Below are 21,446 nucleotides of genomic sequence, written 5' to 3'. Positions count from 1 at the left end.
ATTGTGGCCCTGGAACTATTACAGGGGTGAAGAGTACAGTTTTTCTCACTAACATTCCTCTTTCCATTTTCTTCTCAGAATAAAAGAGATACCAGAATCTTGGAGGAGGTAGCCCCAAGTTTGGAGAGGTAGATATTCAAGCAACTTGACATTTGGTAGACACAGAGGTTTGCTAAATTCCCAGTTCAAAGAGTCATTTGCTGTCTAGCTATAGGAAGCCTCCTTCAGAACTGCTTTAAGGCAGAGGTGGAGTAGTTCGCATTCTTTGAGCAAGGAGGTTACAAATGTCTGGCATTTTAGACCAGGTTAGACCACTGTGAAAAGACATATATTCTTTTAATCCAGGGCAGCTCACTAGGTTGTGTGAGGCTTTGTTAGACTTTCATTGCACTTTGACTTCTCCCTCTGTTCTGTCTTGATCCCCCTTCCTTTTGGAGGTATTAATCTCTAAATAAATTTCTACCTCTACAACCTCTGTCTCATAAGTGTTTTGGGAGGATCTAATTTCTATCTAAATATCTCTGTTAAAATTTTAGTTCATAATTGTGATGTTTGTCACAGGAATCAAAATTAACATATTTGTTTGAATTAAAAAAGAGTCAGGATACTTCTAAAAGAAAGTAAGTTTGATTTTGGTGATTGATTTGATGATGAGAAAAATGTTCCCATAAATTGTAGGAGCTAGATCTGTACTATCAAAATTTTATTTAAAAATATATTTAAAGCATGTTACATAACAAAATTTCACTGATATCTATTATTTTTTAAAATTGAAGTATAGTTGATTTATAATGTGTTAATTTCAGGTGTACAACAAAGTGATTCAGTTATACATACATATATCTATTTTTTTCAGATTCTTTCCCTTTACAGGTTATTACAAAATATTGAGTATAGTTCCCTGTGCTATACAGTAGGTCCTTGTTGGTTATTTTATATATAGTAGTGTGTATCTCTTAAACCCAATTCCTAATTTATCTCCCTTCCCCACGCTTTTCCCTTTGGCAACCATAAGTTTGTTTTCTATGTGGGTGGGTCATAGCTTTGTATATAAGTTAATTTGCATCATCTTTTTTTTTTTCTTTAACATTCCACACGTAAGTGATATCATATATTTATCTTTCTCTGTCTAGCTTACTTGACTTAGTATGATAATCTCTAGGTCTATCCATGTTCCTGCAAATTGCATTATTTCATTCTTTTTTATGGCTGAGAAAAGTTCCATTGTATAAATATAACATATCTTCTTTATCCATTCCTCTGTTGATGCACATTTAGGTTGCTTCCATGTCTTGGCTATCATAATAGTGCTACAATGAACACTGCGGTGTATGTATGTTTTCTAATTATGGTTTTCTCTTGATATATGCCCAGGAGTGAGATTGCTGGATCATATGGTAGCTCTTTTTTCAGTTTTTTAAGGAACCTCCATACTGTTCTCCATAGTGGCTGTACCTTCTTTTTTAAAAATAAATTTATTTATTTATTTTTATTTTTGGCTGCATTGGGTCTTCATTGCTGCATGCAGGCTTTCTCTATTTGAGGTAGGTGGGGGCTACTCTTCGTTGTGATGAGCAAGCTTCTCATTGCAGTGGCTTCTTGTTGCAGAGCACAGGCTCTAGGCATGCAGGCTTCAGTAGTTGTGGCACACGGGCTTCAGTAGTTGTGGCACGTGGGCTCTAGAGCACAGGCTCAGTAGTTGTGGCACACAGGCTTAGTTGCTCTATGGCATGTGGGACCTTCCCGGACCAGGACTTGAGCCTGTGTCCCCTGCATTGGCAGGCGAATTCTTAATCACTGCACCACCAGGGAAGTCCCTGGCTGTACCAATTTATGTTCCCACCAACAGTGTAGCAGGGTTACTCTTTCTCCACACCCTCTCTAGCACTTATTACTTGTAGACATTTTGATGATGGCCATTCTGACTGGTGTGAGGTGACTCCTTATTGTAGTTTCGATTTGCATTTCTCTAATAATTAGTGATGTCGAGCATATTTTCATGTGCCTCTTGGCCATCTGTATTTTTCTGTTAGGGAGTGTTCTAATTTCATTCTTTTACGTGTAGCTCTCCAGTTTTCCCAGCACCATTTATTGAAGAGACTGTCTTTTCTTCATTGTATATGCTTGCCTCCTTTGTCATAGATTAATTGACCATAGGTGTGTGGGTTTATCTCTGGGCTTTCTATCCTGTTCCAGTGATCCATATTTCTGTTTTTGTGCCAGTACCATACTGTTTTGATTACTGTAACTTTTTAGTATAAAGTCAGGAAGTGTGATTCCTCCAGCTTTTTCTTTCTCAAGATGTTTTTGTATATTTGGGGTCTTCTTTGTTTCTATACAAATTAAAAAAAATTTGTTCTAGTTCTGTGAAAAATGCCTTTGGTAATTTGATAGGAATTGCATTGATTCTGCAGATTGCCTTGGGTAGTATTGTCATTTTGACAATAGTGATTCTTCCAATCCAAGAACACGATATATCTTTCCATCTGTCTGTGTCATCTTCAATTTCTTTCATCAGTGTCTTATAGTTTTCATAGTACAGGTCTTTTGCCTCCTTAGCTGGGTTTATTCCTAGGTATTTTATTCTTTTTGATGCGATGCTAAGTGGGACCATTTCCTTAATTTCTCTTTCTGATCTTCACTGTTAGTGTATAGAAATGCAACAGATTTATGTGTATTAATTTTGTATCCTGAGATTTTACTAAATACATTGATGAGTTCTAGAAATTTTCTGGAGGCATTTTTAGGATATTCTATGTATAGTATTATGTCATCTGCAAACAGTGACAATTTTACTTCTTCCTTTCCAATTTGGATTCTTTTTATTTATTTTTCTTTTCTGATTGCTGTGGCTAGGAATTCCAAAACTATGTTGACTAATAGTGTCAAGAATAGACATCCTTAGAAGAAATGCTTTCAGCTTTTCACTATTGAGTAGACGTTAATAGTGGGTTTGTCATATATGGCCTTTATTGTGTTGATGTATGTTCCCCCTTTACCGACTTTCTAGAGTTTTTATCATAAATGGTGTAGAATTTTATCAAAAGCTTTTTCTGCACCTATTGAGATGATCATATGGTTTTTATTCTTCAATTTGTTAATGTGGTGTATCACACTGAATGATTGGCAGATACTGAAAAATACTTGTATCCCTGGGATAAATCCCACTTGATCATGGTGTATGACCCTTTTAATGTATTGTTGGATTTGGCTTGCTAGCATTTTGTTGAGGATTTTTGCATCTATGTTCATCATCAAGAAAAAAAAGGGAGAGGGCCCAAATTAATAAATTCAGAAGTGAAAAATGAGAAGTTACAACTGACACCACAGAAATACACAGGACCATAAGAGACTACTATAAGCAACAATATGCCAATAAAATGGACAACCACGAAGAAATGGACGAGTTCTTGGAAAGGTACAATTTTCCAAGACTGAACCAGGAAGAAATAGAAAATATGAACAGACCAGTTACAAGTACTAAAGTTGAATCTGTGGTTAATAAACTCCCAATAAACAAAAGTTCAGGACCAGATGGCTTCACAGGCGAATTCTACCAAACATTTAGAGAAGAGTTAACATTTATCCTTCTGAAACTATTTCAAAAAGTTGCAGCATCACCCTGATACCACAACCAGACAAGGATACCACAAAAAAAGAAAATTACTGTCCAATATCACTGATGAACATAGATGTGATAATCCTTAACAAAATTTTATTATTTACTTAAACAGATTTTCTCAAAAATTACCTTTATAAAAATAAAATATTAAGTTATGTAAATTTATGATAAAAATTGTGTACTTCTACCTTTAAATTATATTCACCAATAGACATTTAAATTCATGTTTTAAAATCACTTCAATCTCTAGAACAGATACATTTCAATACAATTTTATATTTTTGTTTAGTAAATATTTATAAGTACTTATATTTATGCTATCTTGACCAAGTGTATACTACTATTACTTTTATTACAAATTAAATTTTTACAAAATAACACTTAAACCTACTAAAAATATCAATTAATTTGGATTAATTCATAATAAGTCATAATACATAATGGCAGATTTTCTTTTTCCATTGGTGGTCACTATTTCACAGGAAGAAAAAAAACCAGGTGAAGTCCAAGGAGTCAAGTTGAATTCAATTTAGAGTTTTAATAAAGAGAAAATAAACATATGCATCTACTTTTAAAATTAACATCCAAGTGCGTGAAGATCTCAATAAAAAATGCAAAAACTTTATCAAATTTCTACAGTAATTATACAAGTGTGGAGGGGGATTAAAAAAAGGAAAATGCAGGACAGATATACTTGCTTTCTAAAATTCTAGATATAAAAAACAGGATCAAATTTGTATTACTTCTCTTAAAAAATACTTTATTTTTACAATTAAAAATGTTTCTCCTAAATTTTGAAAATCTAATCAATTTAAATATTTTATTTTAAGCAAAATAGAAAATAAAAACATTTGATTTCAGAAAGTATCCACCTTATTTTTAGGAAAAAATATAATGGAATTATTCCATTGTAAAGTATAATGGAATAATTCTTATATTCCTTTTTAGTATTATAACTAGAAGCAGTTTCTATATTGACAACTGTGGGCATGAATCCAATCTCTGTTTCAGTCTGAAAGGCTAAAACATGGATAATTCTGGCATTTGTAGGTAAATTCATTATTTTTCTCTCTGAGGAGGGCTAAATATATGCAAAATTTTAACAGAAATATGATAAAAAATGATGTGAATAGTTGTTGAAGGGAAACTGAATGAGGGCATAATAAGAGACTATTGGGACAATGGAGCTGAATGAAATTATGCCCCAGTGAGAAGTCTGGCCTATGTTTCAGAGTTCACATAAATTACTTGAGCAGAGTGAAACATGAGCAAAATAATGCCGTATGAATTACATTAGTAAATGCTAAGGGGAAACTCAGGAGAAATATGATTCTAGCTGGTTTAATTAGGTGAGAATTCTGAGGGTGGATGGGTTTCTAGAACAATTTTATAGTAGAATGGAAAAAAAATCAGAGGATTAAAAACTAAAGTGGGTTATTTCTGTCAGTTCCTTGAAGCAAGGGCAAAGAAGTGGAAGGTCCTTAGTGCTGAAACCATCATAACAACTTTAAGCTATATACTACCACATATAATTTCTTTTCCTCATGTTAAACAATGCTAGAAACTGGTGTGATTTTCTTATCCCATACTAAAAAAGTACTGAGAACAGGCAAATATGTCTTAGATTCTTGCATTAGGAGATAGTTGCTCCTGTAACATAAGGCAATGCAACAGCTAAACTAAACTAGTTATTTATCAAAATTAACAGATTGCTCACCAAGATTTCTTCAAGACCTATACCTCATTGTGTATACCAATGTAAAATTATTATGCCTTAGACTATGCCCAGTCTCAACAAGCTCTCTCTTTTGCAAATTTCACCGTAAATATCATGCAGTCTTAGGCATTCCCAATGTGGTACTCTTTGTTACATTCATAGGTTTAGTAGATTCAGTTTTGCTTGTTCAACAGGTTTTTCTGGAGCCGCTGTGGGGAATGGACAGCTGGTAACTTGAGGCTGGGCAAATTATCTTATTAATAATTTTATTGACAAAACTACTATAATGTAAAAACAAAAACAAAATAATAAAAGGAAAAAACAATAAAAAAGAAAACCAAATAATTTTCCATATGATGTTTCTGGTTACTTAATAGTTTAACAAGGGACGAAAATTTGCTTGAGGCTACAAATAACTGAGGAACAAATGGTTTTGTTTCATATATGCAGCACCTACTATGGAAAATGAGGTAAATTAGTAGAAGAGAACAAAGAAAGAGCATGAAAACAATGAAAGGAAAAATATTGTATTAACCTTATAGATATGGTACCTATAATTGACAGACTTCTAAGACTGTTTCCATGTTTTATGCTCCTAGTATATAAACACACAAAGATATATTGTTTAAAGACAGTATATATTAATATTTACCTTCTGCAATGATAGACAAGAAAAGACTCTGTCAGAAAATTACATTTTTGGTGTGACAAAAAGAACCAATCACTGAGTGGTAGTATGTACTACTTATAGGTGTTGCTTATAGTTCCAAGAATTTTGATTATCTTAATCATTTATATGTAAAAATAAACACCTTAATCAGAAAGAATATTATAATCCTAATGATAATTACCCAAGTTGACTCACAACAAATACTCCTTAAATTTTATATTTCTACATTTTCAAATGGCTGACATTTTACCTTTTTTTTTCTCACATATTAAAGTTTAATAAGACAATTTGCTCTATACTGAATGCAGGAGAAACAGTAGTAGCCAAGCCAAATTGAACTGTAAAATGAATGCTAGCACAAGGCAAGAAGACCAATGAGAAACGGGCACCATCCTGTTTTATTCTCCTCTAAGGAACAGAAACTAATTAATTCCTACTTTACCACTCCATTAGTTAGGGTACCCAGGTAATTCTCTCTGGGTCCACTTCCGTCCACATGACTTTATGATTCTGTTCATATACAAAATTGAGTCTCTTCAGTTCAAATTCCTATGTTCAAGCATCTGATTTGTTTAAGTATTGTATATCTTGGGAAAATTCATTAGAACTCATAAACTACTAGTCAGTCTATAGATGCTTGATGCTGAAGATAGAGTAAAACAAAACAAAACAAAATAAAAAACCAAAATTTACCCCTGAGAATTCAGTGTCAAAAGCCCATTTCATGGAAAAATACTATCCAGTTTGGATATGCTCTTAAAAATCTTTTCTTGAGTGATCATAAGTTTTTAGTGCTCACAGACAACATGCAAAAAGTGAATATAAATGTTTTGTGAATAAAACAGCTTAAATTCAGGGCTCAAGAATTTCCATAAATAACATTCAAATAAATAAAAGTGTACCTATTAAGAACATCAGGAACAACATACATCCCAATGAGATCCATAAATATAATTATCATGGGGTATAGGGCCCACTAAGGATAGAAGAACCCTGAGGGAATAAATCCTCAGAATAACAGTAAACCCTAAATAGATCAGTCCTCTCAGGGAGCTGAATACCTGGTTCAAATCTGTTCAAACTTTGACTGGATTAAAGTTCTCTAAGATCACTACTGCAGACAGCCTAGGTGATAGACATATACAAAAGTGAATTCTTTCTGGAAAAACAGAACATCATGTGGGTATTATGCCTGCTTCATTTGTTGCATATACTGCCTCTGTGGATAAGGACATAAAAGAAGTGTACTGTTTAGGTTTTGGGTTTCCTGGTGAAATGAAGATTCTGTACCTGCTATAAATCTTGCCTTGTGTCCATCCATAAAGCTATGTAAATGTAGTATTAGATCAAAACAAAATTGTGTCGGATGGCAGTACAAACCTCAAGCTAGGATCGTGCTGCTACTGTTTTTATAGCATATTAGAGGTGAAGCTAGGAATAGTGATAGATGTGAAAAAAAAAGTGGAACACAGCATAAGGGAAAAAAAAAGAAGGAAAATCTGAAAGGCATGAGATATCAAAAATACACAGAGAGGGTCTAATATTTACCTAAATGTAGTTCCAAAAGAAAATAAAGAGAAAACTACTATTATGGCTTATTTATTCAGCTGGATGTTATGCACATGGTATTCATCTTTGTTAATTTTTAAAATGTGTATTTCACTTATGCATGTATGTAGCTATACAATAGTTAAAACTAATAATTAAAATTTAAGATCCTTTCTCTCTAGTAAGTAACACAATTTGGATACAGGTTCTTAAACTTTATAATTTTTTTCACCATAATTTTGAGAATACATATCATCCTGGCAGAAAAAAAATGCATGCTTCTTATACCCAACATTTTGAATATAATTTAGGGGGTTATGTGTTCTAAACTCATGACAATGCAGCAGTATATATAAAATGGAACTATTGGTTTTAACTAGGGGTGTTGGAGAAGTCTGAAAATTGGAGATGAGCATTCATTGTCATGGCAGGCTCTTGATGAATTAAATCTTGAAGAGTAAATAATGCTTGCCATGTATAGAGGGGGAAAGTGCCTTTCAGTTAGTAGGTTGTATTGTAAGTTGATATCTATTTATGGATTGCATCAAATGCATTTTTTTCTTCAAGTTTTATTGAGGTATAATTAACAAATATCCCTGTATAAATTTAAGGTGTACAGCATAATGATTTGACTTATATACATCGTGAAATGATTACCACAATAAGTTAAGCGAACATCTGTCATCTCATGAATAGAAATTAAAGGAAAAGGAAAACTTTTTTCCTTGTGATGAGAACTCAGGATTTACACTCTTAACATCTTTCATATATAACATACAGCTGTGATTATATTAATTATGTTGTTTTTTACGTCCCTAGTACTTATTTATGTTATAATTGGAAGTTTGTACCTTTTGACCACCATCATCCAATTTATCTTCCCCCCATACCTTGTCTCTGGTAATCACAAATCCGATCTCTGTTCATTTGATTATTTGTTTTTGTAAGTATAATTTACCTTCAACACTATGTTAGTTCCTGTTACACAGCATAGTGATTTGGTATTTCTATACATTACAGAATGATTACCACAATAAGTCTAGACATCATCTGTCACCATTCAAAGATACTACATTATTATTGACTGTGTTACCCACACTGTACATTTCATACCTGTGACTCATTTCTTAATACTTGGAAGTTTAACACTTAATCTCCTTCACCTATTTCTCTTATCCCCCTAACCCCCATTATCTCTGAAAACCACCTGTTTCTTCTCTGTATCTATGACTGTGTTTCTGTTTTGTTTGTTCATTCGTTTTGTTTTTAGATTCAATATATATGTGAAGTCATATGGTATTTGTCTTTCTCTGATTTATTTCACTTAGCATAATACCATCTATTTCCATCCAAACTGTCTTGAAAGACAAGATTTCATTCTTTTTATGGCTGTGGTATATATACCACATCTTCTTCATCAATTTATCTATCCCTGGGCACTTAGGTTGCTTCCATATGTTGGTTATTGTGAATAATGCTGCATTGAACATAGGGGTGCATGTATCTTTTCAAATTAGTATTTTCATTTTCTTCAAATAAATACCCAGAAGTGGAATGGCTGGATCACATGGTAGGTAGTTCTATTTTTAATCTTTTGAGGAAACTCCATACTGTTTTCCATAGTGGCTGCACCAATCTACATTCCCATCCACAGTGCAAGAGGGTTCCCTTTTCTCCTCATCCTTGCCAACTTTTGTTATTTGTTGACTTTCTCCTAATACGCATTCTGACAGGTGTGAGGTGATGCATCACTGTGGTTTTTATTTGTATTTCCCTGATGACTAATGATGAGCACCTTTTCATGTGACTGTTGGCTGTTTATATATGTCTTCTCTGGAAAATAATTTATTCAAGTCCTCTGACCAGGTTCTTATCTGGTTGGTTGTTTTTCTGATGTTGTATAAGTTTTTTGTATCTTCTCCCAGTCATTACATGACCTTTACATTTTGTTGACAATTTCATTCTCTGTGCAAAAGCTTCTTAGTTTGAGTAGTCCTATTTATTTATTTTTGCTTTTGTTTCCCTTCCCTGAGGAGACATAGCCAAAAAAAAAATTAAGACCTCTGTTAAAGAGTGTGCTGTCTATGTTTTCTTCTAGGAGTTTAATGGTTTCAGGTCTGACATTTAAGTCTTTAATCCATTTTGTGTTTATTTTTGTATATGGTGTGAGAAATTAGTCCAGTTTGATTCTTATGCATGTAGCTGTCCAGTTTCTCAACACCATTTATTTAAAAGACTGTGTTTTCCCCCTTGTATATTCTTCCATCTTTTGTTATAGATTAATTGACCATATAAGTGAGGGTTAATTTCTGTTATCTCTATTTTGTTCTGTTGATCTATATGCCTGTTTTTGTGCCAGTACTGTACTGCTTTAATTACTGCAGGAATATATATTTGTAGCATAGTTTGAAATCAGTATGATACCTCCAGCTTCATTGTACTTTCTCAAGATTGTTTTGGCTGCTCAGGGTATTTTGCATTTCCATACAAATTTTAGAAATATTTCTTCCAGTTTTGTGAAAAATGCTGTTGGTGATTTGATAGGGATTGCACTGAATCTGTATACTGCCATGGGTTGTATGATATTTTAAAAATATTAATTTTTCCAGTCCCTGAGCATAGTATATCTTACCATTTATTTGTATTGTCTTGAGTTTCTTTCATCACTGTCTTATTGTTTGCCAAGTATAAGTCTTTGTCTCCTCTGTTAGATTTAATCCTATGTATTTTTTTCTTTTTGATGCAATTATAAATTGAATTGTTTCCTTAATTTCTATTTCTGGTAGTTCATTGCTAGTGTATAGAAATGCAACAGATTTCTGTACATTAATTTTGTATCCTGCAACACTACTGAATTCACTGATGAGTTTCAGTAGTTTTTTGGTGGCATTTTTGAATTTTCTGTATAGAGTATCATGTCATATGCAAACAGTAACAGTTTTACTTCTTCCTTTACAATTTGTATTCTTTTATTTCTTTTTCTTGTTTGATTGCTGTAGTTAGGACATCCAATACTATGTTAATTAAACGTGGTGAGAGTGGGAATCCTTGGCTTTGTTCCTGAATTTAGAGGAGATGCTTTCAGCTCTTCACTGTTGAGTATGATATTAGCTGTGGTCTCGTCATATATGGCCACAATTATGTGAGGTATGTTCCCTTGTCAAAAGCTTTTTCTACATCTATTGAGATGTTCATATTATTTTATCTCTTAATTTATTAATGTAGTGTATTGCACTGAATTGATTTGCAGATACTGAACCATTCTTGCATCCCTGGGATCATACCACTTGATCATAGTGTATGACCCTTTCAGTGTATTATTTCAGTTTGCTAATATTTAGTTGAAAAATTTATACATCTATGTTCATCTGTAATATTGGCCAAAAATATTCTTTTTTTGCAGTGTTCTTGTATGGTTTTGGTATTAGGGTGGTGCTGGCCTGGTGGAATTCACTCTGTCTGCAGCAGCTTGAAGCAGGATTTCTGTTCTCCAGACAGAGACTGAAGTCTTTGGCTGTGAGAACGCTGAATCCTAGCCACTAGACCAGTAGCCAGTGACAAGGCCCTGGCCCAGCAGCTTTGTAGAAATGAACTCCTACAAAGAGATGGCAAGTAGCAAAACAAGTAAAGAGTTTATTCGGAGGAAAAAGGGTACATGGGTGGACTCAGAGAGAGACTCGTGCCCTTGTGGTAGTTCAAATCACTTACATGGGGCATTTCTTCCAGGTTTCCTCTGGCTAATCATCTTGCTTTTCCTGGCCCTGAGTCCATATTTGGTTTATCTCAGGGTCCTCCCATGTGTATGTGTGTATCTCTTACCCAAGATGGATTCTAGAGAAGAGGCCTATGGGTAGGTTGACATCACCTACTGTGGGGTGGCGCCCCCCCTCCCTTTTGACCTCCAAGGAGCCTTTCTGTGCAAGTGTAGTTGGGAAGGTCCCTTTGACCTTAAGAATGAGGAATGTGTGGTCTCTTTTATCTCTTATCTGGACAGGGCTCAGCTTCTCTCTCACTCCTGTCCCCCCACAGGGGACAAACTCCAGCTGCTCAGCCTGGGATCCATCTATCTCCTGCCTCAAAATGAGTTCAAAAGTGCTCCTTTTCTGCAGTTTTTGGAAATATTTAGTTTTGGAAATATTTAGTTTGAGAAGGATATGTGTTAACTCTTCTTTAAATGTTTGATATAATTCATCTGTGAAGCTGTCTGGTCCTGGACTTTTGTTTGTTGGGAGTATTTTTATGACTGATTTAATTTCATTACTGGTAATTGGTCTATTCATATTTTCTATTTCTTCCTGATTCAGTCTTAGGAAACTGTTCATTTCCAGGAATTTGTCTACTTCTTTTAGGTTGTCCATTTTATTGGCATATAATTGCTTGTAGTAATATCTTGTGATCCTTTGTATTTCTGTGGTGTTGGTTGTAACTTCTATTTAATTTCTGATTTTCTGATTTTATTTATTTGGGCCCTCTCTTTTGCTTGATGAGTCTGGCTAAATATTTATCAATTTTGTTTATCTTTTCAAAGAGCCAGGCTTGAGTTTTGTTGAGCTTTCCTATTGCTTTTTAGTCTCTATTTCATTTATTTCTGCTCTGATATTATTTCTTTACTTCTACTAACTGGGTTTTGTTTGCTCTTCTTTTTCTAGTTGCTTTAGGTGTAAGGTTAAGTTAGATTATTTGAGAGTTTTCTTGTTTCCTGAGGTAGGCTTGTATTGCTATAAACTTCCCTTTTAGAACTGCTTTTGCTGTGTCCCATAGATTTTTGATCATTGTTTTTCCATTTTCATTTGTCTCCAGTATTTTCTTTTTATTTCTTCTTTGTTTTCTTCAGTGAGCCGTTGGTAGTTTAGTAGCATATTGTTTAGCCTCCATGTGTTTCTGTTTTTTACCTTTATTTTTGCAGTTTATTTGTAGTCTCATGCTGTTGCAGTCTGAAAAGATGCTTGATATGATTTCAATCTGGCTTTGTGTGCTTAATTCTTTTAGCTTTTGCTTTTCTGTAAAACTCTGTCTCTCCTTCAAATCTGAATGATAATCTTGCGTAGAGTATTCTTGGTTGCAGGTTGTTTTAATTACTTTAAATATGTTGTGCCACTCGCTCTGGCCTGCAGAGTTTCTGATGCAAAGTCCATTGGTTGCTTTTCTTATGGGAGTTCCCTTGTACATAACTAGTTTCTTTTCCCTTGCTGCTTTTAATATTCTCTCTTCATCTTTAATATTTGCCATTTTAGTTACAATGTATCTTGGTGTGGACTTCTTTGGTTTGACCCTGTTTGTGACTTTCTGTGCTTCCTGAACCTGTGTGTCTATTTCCTTTCCCAAGTTAGGTAAGTTTTCAGCTATGTCTTCAAATATGTTCTCTTCCCCCTTCTCTCTTCTCCTTCTGTGACCACTATAATGTGAAAGTTAGTATGCTTGATGTTGTCCCAGAGAGTCTCTTAAAATGCTCTCATTTTATTTAATTCTTTTTTTTTCTGTTCAGCTTGAGTGATTTCCACTACTCTGTCTTCCAGTTTGCTGATCTGTTCCTCTGTATCATCTAATCTACTATTGATTCCTTCTAGTGTATTGATTTCAGTTATTGTATTCTTCAGATTTTTGGTTCTTTATAGCTTCTGACTCTCTGTTAAATTCTCACTGTGCTCATCCATTCTTCTCCCAAGTTCATTGAGCATCTTTATTACCATTACCTTGAACTCTTTATTGGTTAAATGGCTTATCTCTACCTTGTGTAGCTCTTCTGGGATTTTATATTGTCTTTGATTAGAAAATACTGCTCTGTTGCCTTATTTTGCCTGATTCTCTATTTTAATTTCTTTGTATTAAATAGGTCGGTTTCATTTCCCAATCTTGGAGTAGCGGCCTTATGTATGAGACATCCTATGGGCCCAGCAGCACACTCCCCTCTCTTCATGAGAGCTGTATGATCTAGGGTGACCCTCTATTGGGCTGTGTGGACCCCTCTGTTGTGGTGGAGTCAACTACTTGGCTATGCTGGTAGACATGTCTGGGCCTTGCCTGGTTGGTTGCCAGGCCCTGCCTAGTGTGGAGGCTGTAGACTCCTGATGGGTGGAGCTGGGTCACAGTATTGTTGGCTGCATGCTAGGGGAGTCCCAGTCCTGGTGCAGGCCTGCAGGTGTAGGGGGCCAGGTATTGGTGTGGTTGGCTTCAGGGGCCGGTGGGTCCTGGGGCTGGTGCCAGCTCACTGCTAGGTGGGGACAGATCCTGGGGTGTCTGGTTTCAGGGGCTGCTGGGACCCAGAGCTGGTATTGGCCTGCTGGTGGGCAGGGCTAGGTCCTACAGTTACTGTCAGCCCATTAGTGGGTAGAGCCAGGTCCTGGTGTGGTTAGCTGCTGGGCTCAGGGTTTACTGGAGCTTGTGCCAGCCTACTGGTGTGTAGAGCTGAGTCCTAGGCCCTCTGTGTGTGGGACTGTGTCCAAGGTGGCTGGAGGGCTCAGGGAGGCCCACAGCTGCTGTGGCCTGCTGTTAGGAGGGGCTGTGTCTTTGCATGTTTGGCTGGTCTTGGGTTTTCCAGGACTGATTCTGACAGGCTGGTGGTTGGGGCCTGGTTCTGGTGCTCATAAGCTAGAGGGACTACTCTGTAATGGCGCTTGCCAGTGCCAGTGTCCTTGTAGTAGAATGAGTGCATCCAAACTGCTGCCACCTGTGTTTATGTCCTCAAGGTGAATCCCAGTTGATTCCTGCCTCTCTGGGAGGCCCTCCAGATCAGCAAGTGGGTCTGACACAGGATCCTTTCAGATTATTGCTTCTTCCCTGGGTCTCAGAGCATGTAAGATTTTGTGTTCCTTTTAAGAGTAGAGTCTTTCTTTCCTACAGCCACCTGGATTTCCCAAATGCGAGCCCTGCTGGCCTTCATAACCAGATGTTCTGGGGGCTTATCTTCCCAGTGCAGAAGCCCCAGGCTAGGGAGCTTGTTATGGTGCTAGACCTCTAGCTCCTTGAAGACAATCTATCTCTTCAATTGTGATTATCCTCTCTGTGGGTCACCTGTTTGGGGATGTGTATCTTGTCTATACCATGGCTCCATCCCTTGTACCCATCTCATTGTACTTGTTTCTTTATATCTTTAGTTGTAGAAGATCTTTTCTGCTAGTTTTCAGTTTGTTCTCACTGATAGTTGCTCTGTAAATAGTTGTTATTTTGGCATGCTTGTGGAAAGAGGTAAGATCAGGGTCTTCCTGCATCTTGGCCACTCCCTATCAAATAAATTGACATTTTGCATACAAGATTAGTACACTTAAATACTTATATTAATCTCATAATTTCCAGAATCAGAAAAAAATGTATTTAGAATCAATATATTTCAAGCCTACTTGTATAGTTTTCCAAAATTGCAATATTCCTAATATATATATATATATATATATAATTTATTACATAATCTCCTACTAGTTACAATCTAAAAGGTACTTCTTTCCAATATTCTTGGTTTAGCATTTTATAATTACCCTGGACCTACTAGTAAGTCTGTAACAAGGCACAAAAAGAAGATACTTAGGATTACCCCTTCACGTGAGAACTCATTACTTTTGCAACAAGTTATCTAATTAACATTCTCTAAAAATCAGTGAAAAGTAAGAGCATGTTTATCAGTCTGATCAGCAATGAAGCATTCTTTACTTTTACCTATGCCAAGTGCCCTGAGCGTTAGAGTAATTGTAACAAATTTAGAATTACTTTCTATAACATAAAAACTAAATTAATTAGTTTTAAAACTTGTTTATTTTATTCTTTAATATAATTAAGGACTTATCAACTGATACAGTTTTCCTCAGTGCTGAAAATCAGTGTTACATATCTCTTGGCAATTTAGTTAGTGATGTCTATTGTATACGTGAAAGTAAAAGTGACAAACGGAGGGTGATTGTATATACTAAGTTTCAGAAAAAGAAAAGATATTTTCTTTTACAAACTCAGATTGTGAGCATGAATTGATTGAATCAACTGCAGAATAGACAATCATTAATCAGTTAAATTTTGTGGCACAATTAGGCAAATTTCTACTTTGTTCACATGATAAATGCTTTACTAAGAGATATTTGCTATATTACTGTAATTAAAATTATTTGCTTTCCTATCTGTCTATCCTACTAATATGTTAAACCCTGGATGGGTTCACTTGCAGCTTGTTCCCTAGTATTAGAATATCACTCTTCACATTGTGTCAACTGTGTCAGGAAAGAAAACTCTTATAATTCATCAACTTGGCAATAATATGACCATGTGGTGATTGCTCTTTGGAGGAAGCAGACACTTTGGGGAGAGAGAATGATTTTTTTTTAAAGCCAGAGTTTTGATAGCCAAACCATTCATTCACCTCCTAATGAGACAATTCTCTTAGGAAGTATTTTCAAGACACACTGATATATTCTCAATTGTGTTGTAGTAATTGTTATTGCTTATAGACACTGGATACATACTTTCTCTCCTGTCCCAAATCCTCACATGTGACCATAGGATTGCCTCCTTCTAGAAGCAGCTACACTTCTTGCTTTGTAAAGTTGAATATAGAAGAATTCCTACTAAATCCACTGTTCACTGAGGGAAAGCTTAAACAAAGAAGTGCCTTATAAAATCACTAAAAGGTATCATATGGAGACTGATGATTGCTTGGAATAAAGTGGTAGAGATATTCTATATGGTTTCTTGACATTTACCCATCAGCTTATATTTAAATCTCTGATTTGGATTATTTATTTGAAACCTTTTTTTTTTGTCTGCTATGCCAAATCTATACTATGTATTCACTGAGATTTCAATGCAGTACACAATACAGTAAATAAATCAATAAAAATGCCCCCTATTAGGTTCCTTGATAACTGGAAACTTAATAACAAATCTATATTGCTAGTTTCTTTGAATTAATTTGATCCTTTGACAGTGCTTTAATTTTATAAATTATTTATAAATCAAAGGGAAATTTCTTTTTCCTGTATCCTGATGCACAACAGTGGGAGTCTATGAGTTGTTATAATAAAGAAACATGAATGATTTTACCACTCCATCCAATTGACCATTTAGATTATCAACTTGGCCATAATATAGAAAGACCAAGGTTTTTTCCACTGCTCAAAACTATCTTTAACTCCTATTTTATCACTTCTTTTTGGTCTGCTTTATAACCAGATTGCTGAGGTAGGAGTGTGTGTGTGAGAGAGAAAACTGTTACTCTACCTACAGAGCACTTCTGACATCAAATGTGTAGGGATCTTTTTCACACCAACCAATGCTCCAACTCTCTTGAGGACATCAACTGGGCATCCTACAATTCAATTCTGACACTACCTGCAATTAAATTGGAACCTTCATTCATAACTAGTGAAATATAAAATGGTACTGTTGCTGTGGAAATGTTGAATGTGGAATTCAAAAGGTTAATCATATGTTTCCCATAGCAGTTTCAAGCCTTGGTATGTACCCAAGAGAATTGAAGACATATGTCTACACAAAACATGTAAATGAGTGTTCACAGTAGCATTATTCACAATAGCCCAAAAGTGGAAACAACCCTGTACCCAAGAGAACTAAAAACATATGCCCATGAAGACATGTGCATGAATGTTTATAGTAGCATTATTCATAATAGCCCCTGAGTGGAAACCCAAATTTCCATCAACTAATGAATGGATAAACAAAATGTGGTATATCCATACAATAGAATATTTTTCAGCCAAAAAGAAATACAGATACATTTAACATGGCTGAACATTGAAAACAGTAGCTAAGTAAAAGAAACCAAACACTATAAGCCACATATTATATGATTTCATTTATAATAAAGTCCAGGATAGGCAAATCTATAAAGATAGGAACTCTATAGATCAGTGGCTGCCAGGGACTGGAACTAGTGAAAAAGGTGACTGCTGATAGGTATAAGATTTGTTACCAGGTGATAAAAATATTCTGCAATAAGCTAGTGATAGTGGTTGCAAAACTTTGTGAATATGTTAAAAATTACTGAAGTATACATTTTAAAATAGTGAATTTTATACATAATACACCTAAAAAAGGACTGTGTAAGATACAATCATTATGTTCAAGAATTTTCAAAATAGACCAATGTAAATGGAGATTTGGTGATGAGGAAGAAATATCACAAAATAAATTTTTTATATATATAACAAAGAGCCGGGTCACACAGGGTGTTATAAACTATATTAATGAGTTTGGGCATTATTCATATTTCATTTGGAAGATATCTAACTGATTTAAGCAGAAGAGAGAGATTAGTGGATTTATGCTTGTGCAAATTATTCTGGCTTCCCTTTGGAGAAAATGTGCGAGGGAAGCAACATGGAAGCAGAGAGACCACTGGTCTGTGAGTGATACAGGTGAGGTGATACAGGGGTCTAGACTGGAAGCATATGAAACAAAGAGAAGATGATGTGTTTGTGGCATGTTTTGGAGGTAGCAGTGACAGTAATTGTATGTGGAAGTGAGGAGGATAGAGGAACCAAGGATGATTTCTAAACACTGGCTTGAGAGGTATAGTGGATTTTGGTACTTTAAACTAGGATAGGGAAAACTGAGGGTCTTGAAGGCAAACCTAAAGTTCAGAATGTTTATATAGATCCTGAATATCAATTTGGCAATTAAATTTATGAGTTTGCCTCACCCAGGAGTTGTGGAGGGTCTCTACCTTGGTTGAAATGCTTTACACTCCTATCTGCTGTTAGAAGAATTCACTTTGGCAGGCTGTGTGATCTTTCCAATACATTCTGTCAGGCTGGGTTTTTTCTTTCATATATCCCAAGTTACAGAGGTAGTGGGTAGTAGTAAACTAAATTATTTCCTAGGCTTTAAACGGTCAAACCTCTAAACCCATCTAACTTGAAACATTATGTATTGTTTTTGCCTCCTAGTTTTTATTCAAATCAACAAGGTCTTATTTTATGTTAGTAACTCTAAATTAAACCTTAATTTGATTCACAGAATTTCATTCTATACATTTAATTCAGCTACACTTTCCAGCATTAACTCTAGAGCTAAATCACTTTCACTAACTGAAAGCACCCAAGTTACCTCTGGCCAGCCTCTCACACAATGTCATCATAAAATACCTCAGGGCAAAGCCTTTCCAGATTTTGAAAAATCACACACACTTTTGCCATAAATAGTCCTAAAATACTGCAACCTATTTTTAGACTATTGTTAATTTTAGCTAGGTTCCTTAAGATGAAAAATATACAATATTATAATTCTGAACCACCAATAAGAATTAAGTTCCCACCAGTACAGGTAACCAGTAGAATATGACTCAGTCTTATACAGTAGCTCCAGTAGAAAGCTTAGAAATGCAGAATCAAACGTGGCCAACAATTAATTAATATACTAACATATTCTAATAGAAGTCTGTGCATACCACAATTCTAGTTCTTAATTAGGATGACCTGTGAAGACTATGCTATTTAAAACAATTAATTACTATGTTTTAAAATAAAGTTATGTCTTTTCTACAGAATAGAGATTCTCCCAATAGTAGTGGCCATTCTATTACATTACAGTTCTTTAAATGTAGAGATTTTCTGAATCTCAGTACAGAAGGGCCAATGTGACTTTCTAAGTATGCTACAGAAATGTTCTGGTCCTATTTCTTTTTTTTGTTAACACTTTTTTTTTTCAATTTTATTAGAATATAATTGACATGCAACATTGTATAAGTTTAAGGTGTACAACCTGATGATCTGATACACATATATTGTGAAATGATCACTGGTCCTATTTCATTTGATGTTGACAAAGACCAAACCAGAAATCAATTAGTAATTGTAAATTTATTATCTACCTGGGCAACTCACATATGCCATGTTAAATTGTTTAACAATTTGTAAATTTATATGGAGATTGCTAAACCTTAGGATGACTGAACGTGTGTGTAGCAGCTGTGAAATCTCTAAAGAAAGATAACTTAATGAAAGCAAGCCGTTCTGTCAACATTGCTGTACAAATTGTGCCATTAACACTGGTGACAGTGATATAGGAGGTGTGAAGGTTTCATTCATTTAACAATTATTTCCTGAAATCTGTATATCAAGAATTTTGCTAGATGACAGGAATTTAGGGTTGAATAAGAAATAAGCACTGCTTTAATGGGATCATTATTTAATGGGAGAAGCAAATGCAAAGAAATAATTATAGCACAGTGGGATAGGTGCTAAAATGAAGGATTGTGTAAGGTGCTATGGAAGCACAGAGGAGGGACAACCACACTCTGCTTGCTTTTTGAAGGAAAGAAAATCATAAACTTAGCTTAATAGTGTTCATAAGGCCTTTTTGCAACTTAGGGAGGGATTAATCAATGAAGACAGAAGCATGACTCATGTTTTAAGATAATTACAGCCTAGAGACTTGAACAATTTAGCAAAATCTTATGAGACTTAAATGAAGATACATATTATTAAAAAAATCATTGCCTACAGGTCTGTAGGTATACACATAATTTATGAATGTCATTGCTTTTTCAAGGTAGAAAAATGATTTGAAGACAAATGTAGAGGTAAAAATTGCATGAATAGTTATCAGTTTGAATAGTAGAATGGCTGGATTATCTGTGCCTTTTAGGCATTTCTATTATAAAAGTTAATTGTTTCCTATATTATCATACTATGATCTCAATACATTTAAACCTGATTTAGCCTATACAAATCTTAAAAAGAAACTGGTTTCATTCTTTGCTAATCACTTTCTACAATCAGTAAGTGGCCATAAATTTATTTGCTGTTTGCTTGCACATACACACACATGCACCCACAAGAAAAAAAGAGAATGATAACACATCAAAGTGGTAATAGAAATTATTTCTGATTTGGATTATACATACACTTTTTCCTATGTGCTTTTTTATCCTATTTTTTCATAATTAACATAAGTTGCTCTTATGATCAGGAAAAAAAAATCTTTCAATAAGAAAAAGGTTAGTCATAATAAAACCTAAACTGGGTTGTCAAAAATGTTAGATTTTTCTGTATGGAATGTTAAATGTATGACAGATAATTATAATCTATATACATGATTAGATAATGACTGTATTTGTATATATTAAGCCATCCTCACTTTTTAGAACTTTTGGTTTATCAGTCTCAGGGAATTCTTCTCCTCACCAACCCCACCTAAAAGGTTAGGGGGTAGTAGAGTCAACTTCGCTCTCAGACTCTGTTTTGGACTGAATGTGTCGCTACAATTTTCATACCTTGAAATCTCAACCCCTAATATGATGGTGTTGTGAGGTTGGGCCTTTGGGAGGTGGATAGGTGAATAGGCTCATGAGGGTGGAGCCCTCATAAATGGGGTTAGCCACCTTCTAGTATAAGACGTAAGAGCTTGCTTGCTTGCTTGCTCTGTCCTGCCGTAAGGATATAGTGAGAAGGTGGCCAACTATAAAGCAGGAAGTGTGGGCTCTTACCAGACACAGGATCTGCACTCACCTTGATCTTGAACTTCTCAACCTCCAGAACTATGGGAAATAAACGTCTGTTGCTTGAGGCACCAGTCTATGACATTTTGTTCTACCAGCACAAACTGACCAAGACAGACTCCAAAGAGCTTTTATTGGCCACATAAACTCTTCCTACCCAGACAATGAGACTATGTACCCCATCAAGCTTCAGTCAGAAGAAACATATTTTTATGAATAGATAGTAAGGGTTATAAAATCATGTAATATTTGTTTCGTCTCCCCATATAGCATTCCCCTCCTGCCACTTTGTCATCCCACAAAATTATAGGAAGACAGCTTTTCAATTTATAATTCCAAGGTTCTAAGATTTATTAGTCCATCAAAAAATTCAACATTGCTATTTGAAGAAGAGCATTATCATCATTAAAAGCTAGTTCTAATCAGTGGATGGCAGTTTTATAGTACTTAA

This window comes from Phocoena phocoena, chromosome 17, assembly GCF_963924675.1.
Source record: "Phocoena phocoena chromosome 17, mPhoPho1.1, whole genome shotgun sequence".
In the NCBI taxonomy this organism is placed as follows: Eukaryota; Metazoa; Chordata; class Mammalia; order Artiodactyla; family Phocoenidae; genus Phocoena; species Phocoena phocoena.
The sequence above is the reverse complement of the archived record's forward strand: the minus strand, read 5'-3'. Positions refer to the sequence as shown.